Below are 20,778 nucleotides of genomic sequence, written 5' to 3' on the forward strand. Positions count from 1 at the left end.
GCAGCAGCTATTGCACTTTGATAAGCTCCGTGCATTTCCCCCCTCTGTTGTTTTATTTCTTAATCACACGTAAAAGTGTGTCACCATATAAAGCGAAAAGAGAACAGCTCTGGACATTTTGTTTCATTGAACAGAGCCAGGCTACTCCCTAGATGTACATTAACTTTTTCAGACAGGACATTATCACCTTCAGGCTGCAAGGAAAATGTGAATCAAAACCATGAAGATTGTCAGACAATGAAATGGCTCAGTTAAGGAGAGGCTGGCATTTCTCTGGGGATTGTTAAAGCTAGGATGGCAGTTCGTGTCTTTAGGATGGTACAAGTGTGGTTTTGATTAAAAGTGGGAGTAGAAACAACAACCAAGCTCCTGTCCAACTTAAGAAAATCTTGTTTATTAAAAGTAATATACCTACACAATTTAAAAAACACATGATAGGACGTATTTAGAAAATCAACTGTCTTCTCTCTTACCTTCTCCCACCATCCACTGATTCCTGCTCCTCAGTTCTCTTCATGTTGTGGGTTATATCTATTTCATTTCCCTTCTTTATCACTCTAATGGGTTCTTAAAAGGGAGCAAATAGAAACACATGGGTACGGCCTGCCATCTTGAAAAATAAGCCTTCCTTTCAACTTTGACCAGTTTTTTCTTAGGGAAAAACTTAAGAAACAGAATCTCGTGCTCTGAAAATTCTCTGCTTACCAATCAAAATGCATATATATGTGTATCATTTAAGCCTGTAATGGAAACATACTTCTTCCATCTAGTCTCATCTTTTTGACCACCTAGATATTTCTCTGTTCTATTGGCCACTTGAGTTCAGAATCCAAAGCTTTTTGACCTCATCTATCTGGTGCTCTTCGGACAAGCATTACCTTGAACATCTACACTTGAATTAAAAATTTCCACGTGAAGTCAGCTGTAATATTATTATCAGGATAAAAACAGCAATGTTGCAAATAGTGGATATAGAACTATGGCCTGTAAAGGGAGACACGGGAGCTAGAATGAAAATGGCTGACGTGTCGGACCCTCCCACCATGTCCTTCCCCCTCTCCCGAGGGTGGGTGTCCCCCTCAAATCACTCTCTTCTCCGCTGGGGCCTCCTGCTGTATACCCACCATCTCTGCCCTTTCTGACAAAAAGGTAGAGGGCTGGGCAGTGCATAAGAAAAGAGAAATTAGGCTAAATTGATCTTTATCCAACCTACTGCTAGTGAATCCATCTATACCTCACATTTCCCAATTCAACTTCTCAACTGTCACGAGCACCACAGAAGGGCCTGCCCGACAGGCTCAGATAAGCTAAAACCATGTTTTAATCAGTCAGGAGCACTGTGTGTAAGCTCCTTTATGCTCATGGCCATTAGTCCATCATCTTTGTTTACTGACAGTTGTTTTAAAGACAGCTAAGTGAAGCTTCCCATGTGTTGTGGTGGTAAAGAATCCGCCTGCCAATCCAGGAGACAAAAGAGACACGGGTTCGATCCCTGGATCAGGAAGACCCGCTAGAGAAGAAAATGGCAACTCACTCCAGTATTCTTGCCTGGAGAATCCCATGGACAGAGGAGCCTGGCAGGCTACAGTCCATGCGATCACAAAGAGTCAGACACGGAGGAGCACACACACAAATATCCAAGTAGATAACACTGGTGGAATGCACCTTTATCTAGGTTGGTGTGAGTGCCAGGGAAAGAGCTGAGATATCTGTTTTGCAAAAAGAAAAAAAAAAGAAAAAAAAGCCATCAAAGCTCCTTAGCACATAATACATTTCAGCAATCAGAGCCAGCATCCAAAAGAACGGCGAGTGAAAAATGCTTCTAATCGTCATATTTTAAATGCCTTATTTCCTGCCAATCTTATATCTGTTTCCAGAGAAGCGAAAGTTGCCCACTCTGCCAGCGCCTTTGTCAGCTGCCAGCTGTTACTTCCCCAGGAAGGGGGTCAGAAGGCTGCTAGTAGCTAATAGCCAGCCAGAAGCTGCAAGGAAGAACTGTCCCTCATGGGGTTTAGCTGCTGGCTGATTGTCAGCTGAGAGCTACAAGTTCTGGTTTGATAAAAACCAGCTATAGATTTCAAACCTTCTTTTTTTTTTTTTTTCTTTTTCCATTTGTGCTCTGAAATTGTCGCGCACTCCAAATGGAACTCAGAAAGCACGCGGGCCTTTGTTCTGCCTTGTTAGGCGCCAGCAGTAGACTCCTCTGCAGTCACTTTGCAGGGTGGCTGGTTGGGGTGAGGCGCAGTGGAGGGGTGGGGGTGGGCTGGAGAAGCTGCACCATGCCTGCTGGCCCATGTGTGACCCTGGGCGAGGGTGGGCCCGGCACAGAGGGCTTCCTGAACGCTCTGAGAGGCAGGCTCAGACTCTGGTGAGTTTTTTTTTTTTGTGACAGTAGGGTAGGATGCACTTGTCAGAGTCAGAATTTATTGACTGAAGCCCCCTGAAATGAAATGAGCCACAAGATCCCTGCACCAGGCATGCAATCCAAATCTTAAACCATCCCAGGGCTCCCACTCTTCCCAGAGGCCAACAGTCAAGGATTCTCGGAGACACGGTGAAACTCAGAGTTCTGTGGATTTCAGGGGGTCGGGCAAGAGGAAGGGGGGCAGCAAGAATTCTGCACAACGGTGTGCTTTAAATTCAGATGCTTAGGGGCTGTCATGTGCAATGCATCAATGATGAAAAATAAACACCCAGCAGAAGCTGGCTTGGAGTTAAGGCGAGTGCACAATAAATTTCAACTGGTTAAATTAATCGCTTGCTGCTTGTTGTGAATATTAATCCCAGGGAGGGAGCTGGCTTCAACCCAATCAAAAGACAGGTGAAAACTGCAAACAGAAAAACATTTGGGATCTCTAGGAGGAAGGCTTACCTGTGAGCCAGGCATCGATGCTGAATCCCAAAGAGAAGCAGAGTCTGTGAAACAGCCCCACCTACTTCACAGGCACAGCTGTGCTGCAACAACCAGCCCACCCTGCCCTCGGCCCTCACCTGTCCCCTCCGGGGCTCTTCCGGGACTTGTATGAGAAATGCCTGGCCTGAGGCTGTGGAAGATGAAAGAGCCAAGACTCCTAATTTGCTTTTTTTTTTAATTGTACTAAAATATACATAACATAAAATGTGTCATTTTAACCATTTCCAGTTTGGTGGCATTAAGTACATTCACAATGTTCTACAATCGTCACCACTGCCAATTTCCAGAATTTTTTCATCATCCCAAACAGAAACTCGGTACGCATTAAATGATATTTCCTCATTCTCCCCACTCCCCAACCCCTGGTAACCGCTATTCTACTGTCTGTCTGTATGAAATTGAGTGTCTAGGCATCTCATATCAGTGGAATAATGTAATATTTGTTCTTTTGTGTCTGGCTTATTTCACTTAGTATGTTTCCAAGGTTCATTTGGGTTGTAACGTGTATCAGTACTTCATTCCTGCTTAAGGCTGAATAATACTCTGTCTTATGCTATGGCACGTTTTGTGTATCCATCCATCGAGGACATGTGGGCTCTTTTCATCTTTTGATTGCTGTGAATAGCACTGCAATGAACATTCGTGAATAAATATATGTTCAAGTCCCTGCTTTCAGTTCTTCGGAGTATATACTCAGAAGTGGAATATCTGGATCACTTGGTAATTCTTTATTTAATTTTTTGAGGAATCACCAAACTATTCCCTAATTTTTTTTTTAATATTCCCCTAATTTCTCATGTAGCAGAAAGAAAAGAATCCTTACAGATAAAATGATGGTCTCCTTTTGTCATTTAAGGAATAGGATTGATCTCTGTAGTAGAACTGTGTTGTTGGAGAAGACTCTTGAGAGTTCCTTGGACTGCAAAGAGATCAATCCAATCAATCCTAAAGGAAATCAGTCCTGAATATTTATTGGAAGGACTGATACTGAAGCTGAAGCTCCAATACTTTGGCCACCTGATGGAAAGAACTGACTCAATGGAAAAGACCCTGATGGCTGGGAAAGATTGAATGCAGGAGGAGAAGGGGGCGACAGAGAATGAGATGGTTGCGTGGCATCACTGAATCAATGGACATGAGTTTGAGCAAACTCCAGGAGTTGGTGATGGACAGGAAAGCCTGGCATGCTGCAGTCCATGGGGTTCAAAGAGTCGAACATGACTGAGCGACTGAACAACAACAACTATAGCAGATGGCTGTTTACAGAATGACTTTGATAGGACATGGCTGACTGTGAAAGGTGAGAGCCCCTTCAGGTAACCATCAGGAAAAGGAGCTAGATAGTGCTGGGCTGGTAAAGTTGCAAGAATATTGTCTTCCCTGGGTGGTGCTAAGACAGAAGTCCAGGGCCCTCAAAAGAGAAGTCTCTGGAGGTAGACGGGGGCAAGTTTTGCACCACCAGGGTCCAGATGTCCTAAGGTAAAAGATGATCAGTGAGATCTTTGCCAATGAACCTAGAATGCCTTGTAGTTGGCTCTGAATCTCTTACTTGGTCTGCCCTGAACTGTAATTCCCCTCCATTGTCTGAAAACCTTCAGCTAAAATCTGTTCTGTGCAATAGAGTTGCAAGAGTGGTCCTGTGAGCAAATTCGAGGGAGACAGAGGTGGGGGAGGGGCCCTCCAAAGTTGGGGGAGATGGGCTGCACTCTATGTTGAGTGGGAGCAGGAACTCCAAGTGTGGGATGGCTGTGGGGCATGTCAGAAATCCCGCAGAAGATGAGGTGGGGGCTGCAGCCACTTGGAGTAGAAGTTGAAGGAAAAGACAACTGCAGATAATGGGAAGACTTGGGGCTTTCCGGACTATCCCAAGAATATGATACCTTTGAGCAGAAAAGCCAGAGCCACCTGAGGTGAAGCCCCAGCCTCATTTGTGGGCAGAATCTCAGCGAATGTTCTACCAGGCCAGAAACAGAGATTCACCCACTTGGAGATAAGCTTTGGTAAAATAAACAGCCTGTGAAACAGCTCTGTGGCTTTCAGGGAGCTGGGTGACTTTGGGGCAGCTTCGTTTAGATCTAAATTCTCATCACCAGGAGGAACATCCCCTAGATGAGTCACTCTAGGGCGATGCGGAGCAGGGACTGGCCTGGGAAGGTGAACTTGCTCAGACAAACACACCTCACACTGAGCCAGGAACTTGCACAGTGCTGTAGCTTCAGTAAGGCCGCCATGGTTATCAGGACCCTGACTCTGATGACTGGACTGGGTCATCTCTGTCCAGAGATTCATCTGTAGAAACACAAGGGAAGTTGCTTTCATCAAGACTGTAAGCAGCGAAAGACTTGTTATCATGAATGAACCGGCACTCTGGAAGAAGAATGAGGTATTGTTCTCATTCATCTCCAGTTACACTTTTACACAACAAACTGAAAGACTCACTATCATTTTAGTTCTGAGACAAATCCCATGTTTCTCTTAGCTAAGGGTCTGGGGATAGGAGCCCATGTGGTTAAGGGATTACCCTTGGGGCTCCTTGGACTGGTCCCTCTTCTGCAAGTCCTGCCTTATTCTCATCCCACATGGTTTGCTCCGCTCTGGTCGTTCACAGCTGCATCAGGGCCCTTGCCACCAAGTCTCTGTCTCTGCTGATGTAATAGGAAAGGAAAGCAAATGATACAAAAAATAAACCTCTATAGGTGCATGTCTGAATTCTAGAGATGGAGGGTGTGTGGACAGGGTGGGGAAGGGAGGAAGCAGAAGAAAAATGGCTTGATTGTTTAGGAAAACACCTGTTTGGTTATCAAAGGGGAGCATCCCAGCATCGTCAAGAAGGAGAGCTCAAGTAATCTGTGTAATGAAGTGGCAGGAATTAGGGGATTCCCTCAGGCATCAGGGCTCCCCCAGTGGCTCAGCGGTAAAGAATCTGCTTACAGTGCAGGAGTTGCAAGAGACGTGGATTCAATCCCTGGGTTGGGAAGATCCCATGGAGGAGGACATGGCCACCCACTCCAGTATTCTTGCCTGGAGAATCCCATGGACAGAGGAGCCTGGCGGGCTACAGTCCATGGGGTCCCACAGAGTTGGACAGGACTGAAATGACTTAGCATGCACTCATGCCCCAGGCATCAAGGGAGACTTGCGTCCAGTTACCAAGAATAGCATACAAAGGATCAGATTAGGCTCCAAAAATGGCTACGATCAGGACTTAAGGACAAAAGCAATGCCAGTGAGAAAGTCTCCATGCTGGACAAAGCTGAGGATCCTCAGAATAGTGGTACCTCCCTCAGACTCTGCTTTTGCTATTTAAATTGTGGTCCATAGAATAGCAGGGTCAGTAGCACCTGAGAGCTTGTAGGAAAGCAGAATCCCAGGCCCCACCCCAGGCTTCCTGGACCAGACTCTCATTTCAAAGATCCCCAGGCAATGTATATGTACACTGTTTTCATAAGAGATGTTTTAAAACATTGGTCTCTGGTATGGACAGAGGAGCCTGGTGGGTCCATGAGATCACCAAGAGTCAGATGTGACTGAGCAACTAAACACACACACACTCTGCAGCTTCAGCTGTGCACTGGAATTACCCAAGGAACTTTTAAACACACTGACAGCCCACCACCAGAACTCTCAGGTGATTCCTAATATGTAGCAAAATCTGAGAACCACAGCCTCTAGGACTCCAGTCTGGCTGTGGCCCCTGTGCCTGGCGGGAGGCATCCATGGGCCAGTGGTGCACTGACAAACAGGCTCTCCAGGGAAAAAAGTTTGTTTTGTAGATTGAAGTGTTTGCTGGCTTCCATTGTGTAAACATTCCCCCACACAATAGCTGATTTCCAGCTACCAGTTCGATGCCCTGAAAGTGGAGATAGGAAGCAATGATTTGAGTCTCAAGAGCCTGTGCTCACCTGTGCTCATCCCACGGCGTGGGGCCAGCGGGGTATGTCCACACCAGAGCTCTCCCCCTCCTTTAGGACCTTGCAATTCCCTGGTCTGATGAGGCCAAAAGGGGGTGGTATAGGGTTTAAACATGGGCCAGAGTGTTCACAGCTGAGGTCCCTAGTGTGTGGGATATAGCTGGTGTTAGGAATGGTGTGAGAGAAAAGGTGAGGGCTGGGCCGCCAGTACTTTCTTGCCCCTTCCCTGAAAATATGGGGGAGGGCCTGCAGGATAAGCATGCCCCATTTTGAGTTTGCAGCTCTTTCCTGAGCTCTGCTATGGCATGGTGACCCTCCGTTATCACCAGCCATCCCCTTTTCCTAAGAACACACTTAACATGCTGGTTTTGGCTTAGGTGTGCTTTGGGGAGTCAGGGGGAAGATGGTGCCCTTGCCTGAAGACCCCACATGCTGGAGGCAAGAGGACAAGAAGGATTGAGAATTTAATTTAGGGATTATCCAGGAGGATATGACTCACCCTCCACCCCCCAGGAGCCCTTGGAAATGTTGGGGAGGCACTGGACTTCCCACCGGAGGCGGGAGATGGAGTTAAGGCGTTTTGTTTATGTGTTACAGGAAGGCTGATTTCTAAAGTCTGGAAGATTTGGGATGAAGAGTCCAGAGCCTGCAGCTGGATTGAAAGAGTTAAATTCCCAGCTCTACCTTGGACTAGCCGGTGGCCTTCGAAAAGTGGCGGATATCTACCTCCTCAGCCTGGAGAGTGTTGGAGGAGCCAGCGTGCTCTCAAAAGGCAGAAAGTTGGCCAGACCTGGGGCAGGAAAGGGTCAAGGAGGGCAAAGGGCCAGGAGGCAGTCATGCTGGGAGGCCTGGAGGAGACAGCCAGGGAGGAGCTGAGACAGAACAGTCAGCAGCCTCAGTGAGAGGAGCCTCGTGGGAAGACGGTCCCCTGAAAGAAGGGCTCCCAGAACTGATGAAGGGAAATGTTCCATGAAAGGGGGCCAAAGACAAATATCATCTCCTCCCCAGGTTGCTAGCACCTGCCTTCTGCCTCTCACCCAAACGCCAAGCAACATTTCCTTTGAAACGGTCCAAGTGTGAGAGCTTGAGCCCCACCAGTTGCTGGAAACCAAGCCTCTCAGACGTCAGAAGGCTGATGTTTTCATCATGTGCACATGTGTGTGTGTGTGTATGAGAGACAGAGGAAGTCTTGTGGGTTGTCAGGGTCTCGTGGTTTCCTTGTCAGCATCAGTGACAGTCAGAAGCAGCTTCTTTTTGCTGGTTTCCAACCCAGAACTAGGCCACCTTCAGGGAGTCCCAGCCAGCAACTTCCTCCCTTAGACTATCTTCCCTTCCCTCAGTGGACGTGCCCCGAAAGAGGAAGAGATTAGTATCCCATTCTGTTCCAAGGCCTGTCTTAGTCCTCGAGTCCTTTCTATGGTTGAGCCCAGCGTGATCCTAAGCCTTTGTCCTCACCATAGGCTCTCCTCTACCTCTAGATCCTATGCCTGAGAGAAAGAACAAGAAATGCCGAAATGCTCAACAATTCCCAAAGACAGACTGAACTGAGAGAGACTGAATTATTCTCAATGGCAAACATGTGGCCTCTTCCCCATAATTTAGTGGGATGGGAGTTCATAAAGAGAGATAGGAAAGCTCTAGAAAAAACATTGTGGGTTTCGGGGGGGTTTTGGCATGATCTAAAAGTTAAAACTCTCTCCTTTCTCTCTTCCTCCCTCTCCCCCTCTCTCTCCCTTTCTCTCTCACACACACACATAAAATTTACTGGCCTATTGTTTTTAAAATGAAATTCTAAGAACATCTTTCTTACAGAAAGCACCGCTGTGCCTGTTTACACTTACTTCTATATGCAACCTGCCAGCCAGGAAAAGCTGAAAGGGAAGATATTTTAAATTAAAAGAATACATAATTTTTCTCCTGCCTGGAAGGTGTCAGCATCAAGGCAACAAGCTGAGCGAGTGAGGACAAGTCTGCCTGTACAATACGTAAGCTTTCATGTGGCCTGAGAGGTGAAGTGGTCAGTCTGTCCCCAGAACAGAGCCCAGAGCAGAGCTGGCAAAAGCCCTCAAGAAGCACGTGGTTTGACCATTGGTTTTTGCTCAACTGGATCCTCACCTGTGGTTGGATTCTCTGATTTGCAGTGAATTCTCTAACATACGGCACACCCTTATTTAATTGTTAGCATAAGAATGTCTTATTGCTACATATGCATTTTTAATATTATTTACTATTTTGTTGAGTTTTTTCCTTTTCCAGTATTGACTGATCACTGACTCTTGGTATACTAATTGAGTGACATATTATTTAATAGTTATTATTATAACAGTTGGAGAAGGAAATAGCAACCCACTCCAGTGTTCTTGCCTGGAGAGTCCCAGGGACGGGGAAGCCTGGTGGGCTGCCGTCTATGGGGTCACACAGAGTCGGACACAACTGAAGTGACTTAGTATAGTATAGCATAGCATTATAACAGTAGCTAATATTTATTGAGCACAATGCCAGACACTGCACAGAGGTCACTTTATCTAATCTTCATAGTAATCTCAGAAGGCTGCTGTATAGGCAGTTGATGCCTGGCTGAGAAGGCAAAATCAGCCCTGGTCCCTATCCACTGAGCTCTGTGTTCATGCCCCAGGAGGAAAGGAGATGTTTTCTTTACACAAAAGCAGCAACCAGAATCGGTGCATTTGTTCCCTTCATCACCGATGAAAGAGATATTTTATCCCATTATCCAGATTAAGAAACCGAGGTGCAAAGAAGTTACGAACTTCCCTGAGGTTACACAGCTGGCAGGAAGTGGTCAAGGGATAGTCCACAGCCAGACTTGCAGCCCAGGCTCTTATCCCAATGCTGTCGGTGTAATATCTTTTTCCACTCCTGGAAATGCTCAGTCCTAGTCTGTGAGTGCCCAGAAAACAGGCATTCCCATCCCCATGGGCTGCCTTAGGTCCTACACAATAGGCCATGTCACTGAGCACAGACATGCGGGGCATTCTTGACTCTAAAGGAATGATTGCTCAGATCTTTAGGCAGAGACCTCCAGCTACCACACCCAGTTGCTTTAGACTGGAATTTCACGATGCAACAGGAAGGGAAGAGGCAGTGAGAACTGTCAGGGAGACAGTACCCTAGGAAATCAACCCTCTAGATTCTCTTTTCTACGGTGTGCCCAGTTCTGGTGACAAACAAAAGCTTAGAGTCTGGAGGTCAGGCAGCTGGATGGGAAAAGCTTAATGAGAACCGCCCATCTATCCCCCTTGCATCCACACCTCACATCTTCGTGCAGCCTTGAAAGATCAGTCTGTCCGTGAAATACACCTGCCTTCTAACTTTGTGCCTACAGTTTCCACCGTTTAGTGCATTTCTCTGGGTTATAGTGCTCCTACCTGCCACCACACCCTCCAGTTTCTTCCTGCTTGCTCCCTGATGCCTGAAATTCCTTTAACATGGAACAAAGGCTTTCATTTCATAGAGAGTGATGAGGCTTAAAATGCAAGCACCCCTCAGAGAGGTAGCACAATGATTTAAATTCACACCGTGTAACTGAAGTATAAATGAGTGATCAGGTTTCTTTTCCTGAGAGCACCTTTTTATGAGGAAAAGGCAAAAGAAAGAAAAAGCATGCTAGAAAAAGCAGTGTTGAAGAAGGAAGGGTAATCTAGAGAGGTTAAGGGGCATGAGTCTGTGGCTTTAGCGTCCACCTGCCCCAGTGGGTCCTGGATAGCATGGTGCAGGGAAGAGATGGGGCCTTCTCAGGGAGTTGGCTCCGGTTTGAAACCCAGCTATGCAGCCCTCACATGCTACCTAACTTCGTGCATCCTGATTTTCTCACCTGTAAAATGAGGGAAATAAAACCCACCATGCCCACCTGCTTTGGGGGTTATTTTATTTTAATTGTGATGAAATAACATAAAACTTACCATCTTAACCATTTTTAAGTGCACGGTTCAGTGGCATTAACTACATTCATGTCATTGCGTAACCAGCATCACTATTTATTTCCAGAACTCTTTTCATCTTGCAAAACTGAAACTCTGTACCCGTTAAACAGTAACTCTGCATTCTTCCCTCTTCTCAGCCCTTGATAACCACCATTTTACCCTCTGTCTGTGAATCTGATCACTCTAGGTACCTCAGCCAAGTGGAATCAGACGGTACTTGTCCCTATATGACTGGCTCATTTCACTGAGCAAAATGTCCTCCAGCTTCATCCATGTTAGTGTGCACGTCTGAATTTCCTTCCTTTTCTAAGGCTGATTCATATCCCATTGTAGGTTTATGCCACACTCTGTTCATCTGGTCATCCATCGATGGACACTTGGGTGGCTTCTACCTTGACTGTAGTGTATAATGCTGCTATGAACGTGGTGTACACATTTCTCTTTCAAACTCTGCTTTCTTATCTTGAGGATCTCTCTGAGACCCTCACTTCTTCTGGGTGTATACCCAGAAATGGAATTATTGGGTCATATAGAAATGCTATTTTTAAATTTGTGAGAAATGGCCATACTATTTTTCACAGAGGCCGCACAATTTCAAATTCCCACCTACTGTGCCCATAGCTTCCAATATACGTATAGTCTCCCGGAAACGCGTTACTTTCTCTTTTTTTATAGTAACCATCCTAATTTTTTAAGTTGAGATATGCTTGATTTACAATATTCTGTTAGTTTCAGGTGTCAGCAAAGTGATTTCTATTTTTCTGTTCTTTTTTCTATTCTTTTCCATTACAGTTTATTACAAAATATTCAATATAGTTCCCTGTGCTATACAGTAAGTCCTTGTTGTTTATCTATTTTATACATGGTAGTGTGCATCTGTTAATACCATGCTCTCAATTTATCCCTCCCAGCTTCCCCCTTTGGTAACCGTAAGTCTGTTCTCATGTCTGTGGGGCTATTTCTATTAGATTCTATTTCTATTAGATTCCACATATAAGTGATATCATAAACTTGCCTTTCTGTCTCACTTCACTTAATTTCTAGATCCATCCATATTGTTACAAATGGTATTGTTTCATTCTTTTCTATGGCTGAGTAATATGCCATCACATATATGTACCACAACTTCTTTATTCATTCTTCTGTTGATGGACACTTAGGTTTCATCCATGTCTTGGCTACTGTAAACAGTGATGTTATGAACATTGGAGAGCATGTCCAGATATATGCCCAGGAGTGGGATTGCTGGATCATATGGTAGTTCTATTTTTAGCTTTTTAAGGAACATCTATACTGAGAGTTGGACTATAAACAAAGCTGAGCCCTGAAGAATTGATGCTTTTGAACTGTGGTGTTGGAGAAGACTCTTGAGAGTCCCTTGGACTGCAAGGAGATCCAACCAGTCCATCCTAAAGGAGATCAGTCCTGGCTGTTCATTGGAAGGACTGATGTTGAAGCTGCAACTCCAATACTTTGGCCATCTGATGCGAAGAGCTGACTCATTTGAAAAGACCCTGATGTTGGGAAACATTGAGGGCAAGACGAGAAGGGGATGACAGAGGATGAGATGGTTGGATTGCATCACAGACTCAATGGACATGGGTTTGGGTGGACTCTGGCAGTTGGTGATGGACAGGGAGGCCTGGAATGCTGCCGTTCATGGGGTTGGAAAGAGTTGGACACGACTGAGTGACTGAACTGAACTGAATACTGTTCTCCATGGTGACTATACCAATTTATATTCCTACCAACAGTGTAGGAGGGTTCCTTTTTCTCCACACCTTCTCAAGCATTTATTATTTGTAGACTTTCGATGATGGTCATTCTGACCAGTGTAAGGTGATACTTCAACGTGGTTTTGATTTGCATTTTTCTAACGATTAGTGACGCTGAGCATATTTTCATGTGCCTGTTGGCCATCTGTCTGTCTCCTTTGTCGAAATGTTAAATTAGTTCTTCTGCCCTAACCATCCTCTTTTTTAACTGGAACCTGAATAAACTCCCCATGTACCTGTTCAAAAGTCAAACAATTGAGTACATCCAACTAGAGAAGACTTGGAGAATAATGTAGGATTATTAATTACAGACTTCCTTGAAGGGTGGAGGATCCCTCCTGCTCTCTCATTACCACACTGAGTCTCCTCCATGTCCTCTGTGGACCTCATGCTACTTCCTTATCATCCCTTTCCAAACATCCCTCTCTCATCTGACTTGCCATACTGTGTCCAGCCTCCACAGGAAGCAGAGTCTGGTTTCTATCTACTTTTGTCTGGAATTCTGGTGAGTAAATCTCTTCATTTGTTAGACAGTGAAAATCACTTGGCACACTGTAAATAATAAATGGTAACTAATCTTCTAGTACCTACCTCATAGGGGTATTGTGAACATTGAGTACATAAATGCACACAGAGTTCTTAGAACACTTAAGTGCTATCTGAGGTTAGCTGTTATTATTGTGTTGGTCATACTGGGGAGCCTAGTTTGTCAGGACTTAATCACTTTTGAGCAAGAGATGCTGCCAACAACTTTGGGTCCAGGTGACCACTTTGAGGAAAGTCACCTTGAAGCAGATAATCTTTGGCTTTTCCAGAACTTTAAAGTGTTCCCTTTTAAGGATGTAAATGTAAGGTGAATTCATACCATCGCAGTGGGGAAAGGGAATGACAGAGCTTTTGTAGGCTGACAAAATCTTATACCCTTCATAGGAGAAGGAGATGAACAAATCTATACAGGGCTCAAGGAACCTCTTTTTTTTTTTTTTGCCACACAACATGTGGGATCTTAGTTCCCTGACCAGGGATCAAACCAGCATACCCTGCACTGGAAGCGCAGAGTCTTAACCACTGGACCACCAGGGAAGTCCTCAAGGAATCTCTTAAAAAGAAAAGGAGTGAGAGAGAATCCTTTCCTCATGAGAGTCTGTGTTACTAACAGGACCTCTAGGCTGGATGTGTGAGGTTCTGACTAAATCAGCAGACAGAATCTGAAACGGTTGTAGAGGGCAACTGTCTGAGAAGAAGGGCCCCCTGGACTGGTAGGGGAGGGTCCAGGGGCTCAGTGGGGTTCGGGGAGGAAGGCAGTGAAGAGTTCTGGCTTCTGCCTGCCTCTGGCAGCCCCTCTGAACTAGAAGCATCCCACCGCAGCAGTGGAGAAGAAGTAACCAGTGACTCTACAGCCATGTCTGGTGGCTAGTTTGTTTGGAACTCCCTGTATTTCCATAATTCTTTGCTTCTGAAAGAGACACAGAACCTGAGCATCTTTCAGTTTGCGTGCCTAGCACCCAGCACATGTCCAGAATGAGGCAAGTACTCACTAAAGATTGCAGGACTGGAGTAAGCCAGAAGAGCAGGCAGGACCAGGCGCTGGGAGCCGGGGCACCTCTTCTCTTCTTGCCTCGGTCCTGGAACCCAGTTGTGGGGAGAGTCCCCAGTGCTGGGGACTCTGTGAGTGAGGACTATCCTCTGGGAATGAAGGATAGGAGTTTTCTTCTCTTCCTCATGGTGTATCATAGTTTCACTCTGCCTTTCCAGCACTTAAAATCATAGCGTTTAAGAATGGAAAAGGTTTGTCCAAGGAATGAATCTTTTCATCTTTGCCTCTCTTTTCATGGGTTAAAACCATAGTATAGCGAGTCCAGAGCATTAGGTCCAAATGGTTTTGCTTACGAAGGTGGGAAGAGCTGGCCTTTATCTAATTATGCAAGAATACTAAGCGACTCTAGAACCTGGCAAACACCTATCCTGCCTCCTGGACCAGAACAAGAAGGCTGGTCTGCCTCCTGAGTACTCTGCCTACTGTGTATACAGCAGCCGGCATCGCATAAACACAGCACCATGGTAACTGGCACAGTTTCAGATCCATCCTTTTATTACTTACACCTTTATCCCCCCTCTCTTAAATTGTCAAGAGTTGTGCAAAGAAAGCAAGTTCAGTGTGCTCCACCCAAACACATAGGAAGGGCAGACTTCAGCAGGGCAACCAAGGAAGGGGAGGTAATATCCACCTATTGGAAGTGAGACAGTTCTGGAATTCTCCACAGACTAGCTGTGTGACCTTAGAAGTGACTCTCTGTCTCGAGCTCCAGATTCCTTAAAGGTAAAGTGGGAATGACAGGAGTAAACTCATCTCCAGGACTTTTTGGAGGATTAAATACACTAACAAGTACTGTATGGTGGTTCCTGGGTGAAGAGTTCCTCTTCTGTGGGGGCAGCCAAAGGGCTGTGTGTATCAGCCCGAGAACACCAGTGGGGTCTCCTGCAGGGCTGGAGGTATTCATTTCCCAGGTGCTCCCTGACATTTCCCCTGTCATCCACATTTGACTAACGGCCACAGGCATGTTCAGACGGAAGTTTCTAGTGTTCAGGACCTCCTCTCTAAACAGTTTACATCCTCAGGCTGCTTTTCAGTGGGGCCCCAGCAAGGGCTCGTAGGTAGGACCCATTAACTCCTTCCTCAAGTGCTGCTGTTCTGCTCAGGATAAACTGAGCCAGAGGAAGGCCCAGCTACCAGCAATTATGAGCAGCATTGCAGTGCTTGGTATCTCCCCGCAGGGCCCTTAGGCTCACATCTGGGGAAACAGTTGGTGGGAGAACTAGAAAAAAAAATTCCTCTTGTTCTTCCTGATGGGCTGTATTCCAAAGGCAGTAGTTGACAGGAGCGTCTTCTGGGCTTTTCCCAATCCATTTAAAGGCGTCTAAAAGAAATGAAAACTGTCCTCACCCCACCCTTTCTTTGCTCTCCCTCTTTTTTTTCTCCTTTTGTTGCTCTTTTCTATTCTCATTTCCTAACAGTGATAGCTTTTTCAAAGTATCCTGGTACCAACAGCTCCGTACAAAAAAGCACTGCTAAGCTGCTAAGTTGCTTCAGTCATGTCCGACTCTGTGTGACCCCATAGACGGCAGCCCACCAGGCTTCCCCGTCCCTGGGATTCTCCAGGGAAGAACACTGGAGTGGGTTGCCAATTCCTTCTCCAATGCATGAAAGTGAAAAGTGAAAGTGAAGTTGCTCAGTCGTGTCCGACTCTAGCACCCCACGGACTGCAGCCTTCCAGGCTCCTCCGTCCATGGGATTTTCCAGGCAAGAGTACTGGAGTGGGGTGCCATTATTTTCCCCTAAACTAAAAAAGCCTGTCATAATAATAGTTTTGAGGCAGAAAACTCAAGGCCAAGGTAATAAGTGCAATTTTTAAATCTTTTTTTTTTTTTTTTAATGAATGAAGTACCACACACTTGTGGGGAAAGGAATCCAGTACAGACATGTGGGTGTTTGTGTGCTCAGTCGTGTCCGACTCTTTGCGACTCCATGCACTGTAGCCCACTAGGCTCCTCTGTCTATGAAATTTTCCAGGCAAGAATACTGGAGTGGGTTGCTGTTTCCTCTTTCAGGGGCTCTTCCCCACCCAGGGATTGAAACTGCAACTCTAGTGTCTCCTTCATCTCAGCTTTTTTACCACTTTTTTTTTTTTAAAACCGCTTTTTTACCACTGAGCCACCAGGGAAGCCCCAATATATGTATAGTATACATATTTTATGCAATGAATAGGATAAAAGCCTTCCATTCTCACCCCTTCCCTCAACCCTCTTTCCTGGAGGTGATCACTACTTAATAGTTTGATACGCATTCTTCCAGACATTTCTGTCATTTTTTGGTCATTTGGCAGTTATGTCATGCTTGCCTGCTATGTTCTGGGCACAGTGATAAGTGTTAGAAACAACAGTGAATAAATGTATATAGATATACATATCTTTATCTGTCATATCTATTGGCAAAAACGAGATGACCAGGGTAATGGGCTGACCCTCTGGACTCAACTGGCAGGCAGAGCAGCTGGAGCACAGTACACCTGCCCACACCCAGCTGGCCAATGGGCAACTGAGGTCACACCCTGGCCACCACAGCTCCCATTGCAGTCTGCTGTCCTGGCCATCCTGTTTCTAGTGTCTCCTTCAGCAACAAATTCTGTAGGCACCGGTCAAACAAGGAGAAGGAAAGATGAAGAAATAAACTTGAGGACATGAAAAATGCAGCCAGAGGAAGACTGTGTGTGTTTGTGTGTGTGTGTTTTCTTAAAAATAGTCACTTTTTCATGCCTGTGGATGGGGTAAGGAATGTGTGTGTTGGGGTGGGGGCGGGGGATGGGCAGTGAGTCCTCCCTTTGTGATTAAGAGCAGTAAATGCAGTTAGAGAATCTGCCCCACCCCGGTTTCCTGCTCTGGAGCTGCTAATGAATAACCCATCTTACCACCCCTCCCGGGGCAGCGTCTCAGGCCTGGGTGCTTCGACAACCCTGAGGTTCAGGGAACATTCCTCAGCAGTTACTTAGCTGGGTGATGGAAAAAAAAAAAAAAAGCAGCCTAATTGGCTAGTGGCCTTTTCTAGTGAATGAAGGTTTCTGTTTTAAGAAGTAAAGTGACTTCTCAGCGGCTGTTGATTCACTGCCCACAGGGAGATTTTTGAGCAGAGGCTTCCTAGCCTCGGTAGAAATTTGCATACAGCTTCCACTTCCTGCTTCGGAGCCTGTTCCACGGCTTACCTGGGCCGGGAGAGGGTGCAGGGAGGCCTGGAGCGACCCAAGGTAGAGTGGCCCCGAGAAGGAGAGAGCGTGACCACCCGTGGCCAGTCTGTCTGTCCTTGGCGGCTCTAAGGTAAGTGGTTCAGTTGTCACCTGACTGACCTTACGTCTTAACTTCTGATCCATTTTCCAAAACACTGCTTTCTCCTTTACCGAAAGTGCCGTCTCGCTTTCCTCCGCCTGCCTCTCCCCACCTTTCGTTTGTTGGTTCGTGTATAGAGAGACAGCTCCGGCTTAGAACATGACGGCTATGTGTCGGCTGTGAGACAGGGCCAGTGGTTTAGTATTTCAGACGGGAGAGCGAAGATTAACTCTTTGAGGAAAAGACACACACACCCACCCCCCCCACCCCCCCCCCCCGTGTTTGAGGACTTAGTGTCCCCACAAGTTTTGATGAAGAAGACTTCCCCCCTCCCCCTCCCTCACCCCCCTTCTCCAGGGAGGGAACCGGGGAAGTCAAAAACGAAGACTTTGGCTTCCAGCCCGCGGACGCATCCGCGGCAGAGGTGGAAGGAGAATTCCCGAGTTTTCTTGATCCCTCTTTCACTCAGGGAAAAAAAACCAACACCCTGTTCTTGAGCCAGGAAGTCCAACCCTGTTCCGTGCTGGCTGTGGCTCTGCCAGCCCCTCTGCCCCAGCCCTCCACCCTCCCACACCACCCAGGCATTTGCTGGCAGAGACAGCCGGCTTGAGCCTTTAGGAAAAAGCAAGGAGAGAAGTGCTGTTATTTGATCTTAGAAGCTTATCAAGCTTCATGTGACTGTAAAGTTCAAGATAGTCTCTTAGTATAGGGGGATATTTTTAAATGAACAGGAAAATAAATAATAAAAACAGAGGACCTGAAACTTGGTTTCAGATTCTTCCTTCTCTGCTTGCTGACTCTACGCTGCTGCTGCTGCTGCTAAGTCATTTCAGTCGTGTCCGACTCTGTGCGACCCCATAGACGGCAGCCCACCAGGCTCCCCTGTCCTGGGATTTTCCAGGCAAGAGTACTAGAGAGGGTTGCCATTGCAACTCTGTGACTTAGGCAATTTATTTCTTTTTACTTGGGCCTGGATTTCTTCATCAATAAAATGTGGATGGGGGTGGTGAGCTAAGATTATGTTGAAATTTACTTCTAAGAAAATAAGGCGAGGGTGATGAGAATCCCAGAGGGGTAGTCATAGTGGGCGGTCTTAGAAGATATGTGTTTTGTTTACTGATGATTCAAATATATTAATCTTAACTCTCCTACTAGATAGTCCCTGGAGGAAAAGGACTTAATCCTTCTTTACCCTCTAGCACTCAGAATACTATCAAACACCTTGGGGGCGCTCAGGTTTCTTCCACATAAACTGCTCTGATTCGTTTCACTCATCTATAAAAGGTGAAGCCTTAGTCTGGGTGGAAGGCTGGGGAGGGGTAGGGGAGGGTACTGGGCAGCCACATGCTCTGTGGGAGAGTTGCCTGGAATTTAGGTATTATTTTTGACTCTAGTAAAATAGGAGAACACAGGGGGTTTCTTGAATTAGTTTATGTCCCATTTGGGTTACCCAGGAAGAAATGGCCTGTGCACTTGCCCACAGAGTCCAGGCAGCGCCAGAGAGCTGGCTCACAGGCCTGGCTCCAGAAGGCTGTGTTACTGACTTAGCTGGAGCTGGAAATGACTCTTTGGCTAGACCAGTCGCTTTGTGTGGGGCCTTTAATGGGAGGTGAAAGGAAGCTGTGAAGCACGTCCTGATACCATGTAAGGGTGATGACTAGGATCGGACACATTACTAGATGGTAAACACCCTGAATTCTTAACCTTTTCCAAACCACTACTTTGTTAAAAAAAAAAAAAAAATCATTGTTTGTTTTGAGCTAATTCTCTCCCTCCATACAGTTCACAGGGGCCCTAGTTGAGTGGGATGGGCTGACTCAGGGCTTTTGGTATTGCTCAGCTGTTTCTGTGGAATACGAAGGCCCTGGTATGGTCTTCATCATGCTTTCAGATGGCTCTCTCTCTCATTCTGGGATGAGAGGACAGGAATTTCAAGATGTTTCACCTGTGATGCGTTAACTGATTTTTATTTTCAAATAACATGCACCATTATCTGAAATCAAGCCAACTGTAGTTTGCTGCCAGCCAAGCTTTGACCCAGAAAGACCACCCACAGACATTCTTCATCTTGTGTCGTTTGTGATGGCGGCCCCTGCTTTGCTATGTGCTTGGGGTGAGCTGACTAAGCGTGAAGTCTGGGCGTGTCGGGGAGAAGACTGTTAACTCAGGGATACTCACTTTGGGAGGGTTCAAAGATGGAAAATATTTAAGCCTGCTTCTCAAAATTAAGGAGCTAGTGACTTTCAAATGCTCTGAAAATAAGGAGAAGGCAGTCATAGCTGCAGAAATTCAGAATCATAGTTGCAGGCACTCAGAAAGATCAGCTATGCGGGTAGTTTGCCTAAATTAAATCTATGTTTTAAAGAGTTGAAATCTTGGAAATACCCTGAATTCAAATCATTTTTCCATGATGGACAATTTTCGAGTAGCCTTTCAAAACACATATGAATTGCAGGCAACTGCTGTATGGGAAAAAAAAAGAGCACACAGATGAGGCATATTAAACTGTAAATTCCTTTCAGATCCAATGAAATGACCCCTAATGTTTGATCATATTTCCTTATCAAAACAACCCTGCAGTCCTTCCGTGAGAAAGCATCTGAGGATTAGAGTCCAGCAGCTCTCTCCTGGGCCCCTTCTGCTTCTTCTAGTGCATTGTCACCGAGGTATTTTTAGTTCATGAAGCCCAGGCTGTCCTTCTCCCTCAGACATTCGACATTCTTTGCGTCTCTTGCCCAGCAGGCTTCCTACTCACCCACGTGTGCGATGATGCCTGAGAGTTAAGCTCACTCTCTCCCTCTGTGCATGTGTGTTTGTGTGCATGTGTGTGTGTATGTGTGTATACACACAGAACTTCCTGGAGACTTGAAGCTATAAACTGGCTGAGGGAGGAAGGTGAGCTTTCATCCCCCTCATGACCTGTGCCAGTCTGGAGTGATTTCCTGATAAGGCCGCTGAGATCAAGTCGCTTGGGACTGACAGGAGCCCCCAGCCCGCATGACGCCCTTCCTTCACCCTGAAGACCCAGGCTGGCTGAGGTCTGGGCAGCTCCTTCAGTGATGATGGGAACTTGGCTTTTCCCACCTCCCTGTTTCCTGCACTAACGGTACCAGTGTTTTTCCTTCTTCCTCTCCCAGGCGGGGTTCCCAGGTCTCCTCCTGGTGCCCTTCCTTCTCTGTGCTGTTGGCCCAGACTCTTCTGGGCTCAGCAGCTCCCCTCCAACACTCTTGCCTTTTACCTGCACTCATTCTCTCCCTCCCCTTCCAGCTGCCCCTTGTCTTACCCAGCAACACATCTAAATCACAATTTAAGTGAGCCTCTGTCCTCCACCAATAAAGGACAAATTTTTTTTAACTTTT

At 46.2% G+C, this 20,778-nt stretch overlaps 1 protein-coding gene across 2 annotated transcripts in view; it reads left to right on the top strand.

The window, feature by feature from the left end:
• Positions 1–17,211: 17,211 nt before the first annotated feature.
• The window catches only part of TRAF3IP2 (TRAF3 interacting protein 2), a 44,633-nt gene continuing 41,066 nt past the window's right edge, over positions 17,212–20,778 (top strand). The window contains 1 exon segment of one of the 2 annotated variants that reach the window (NM_001035483.1): positions 17,212–17,410. The gene's annotated coding sequence lies outside the window, so the exon portion shown is untranslated. 2 annotated transcript variants of the gene reach the window in all.

This window comes from Bos taurus, chromosome 9, assembly GCF_002263795.3.
Source record: "Bos taurus isolate L1 Dominette 01449 registration number 42190680 breed Hereford chromosome 9, ARS-UCD2.0, whole genome shotgun sequence".
NCBI classification, from domain to species: Eukaryota; Metazoa; Chordata; class Mammalia; order Artiodactyla; family Bovidae; genus Bos; species Bos taurus.